Source organism: Cygnus atratus, chromosome 1 (assembly GCF_013377495.2).
Source record: "Cygnus atratus isolate AKBS03 ecotype Queensland, Australia chromosome 1, CAtr_DNAZoo_HiC_assembly, whole genome shotgun sequence".
Taxonomy (NCBI): domain Eukaryota; kingdom Metazoa; phylum Chordata; class Aves; order Anseriformes; family Anatidae; genus Cygnus; species Cygnus atratus.
In genome coordinates this window covers 129348417-129348713 of record NC_066362.1, presented here as the reverse complement: position 1 = coordinate 129348713, position 297 = coordinate 129348417, and positions in this window count along the sequence as shown.

Genomic DNA, 297 nt, shown 5'->3' with positions numbered 1-297 from the left:
GCCATCTTGTGGGGCCGCCGAGAGACGGCGGCCATGGTCCCCTGGGAGTCACCCTTCGGGATGGGGTCGTCCCCATGCAGCCCCCTGCCCTCGTCCTTTTAAAAAATGTGACTTTTTACATGAGCAGATAGTGATAGGACAAGGGGGAACGGTTTTAAACTAAAAGAAGGGAGATTTAGATTAGATATTCAGAAGCAATTCTTCACTCAGAGGGTGGTGAGGCACTGGAACAGGCTGCCCAGAGAAGCTGTGGATGCCCCATCCCTGGAGGTGTTCACGGACAGGCTGGAGGGGGCT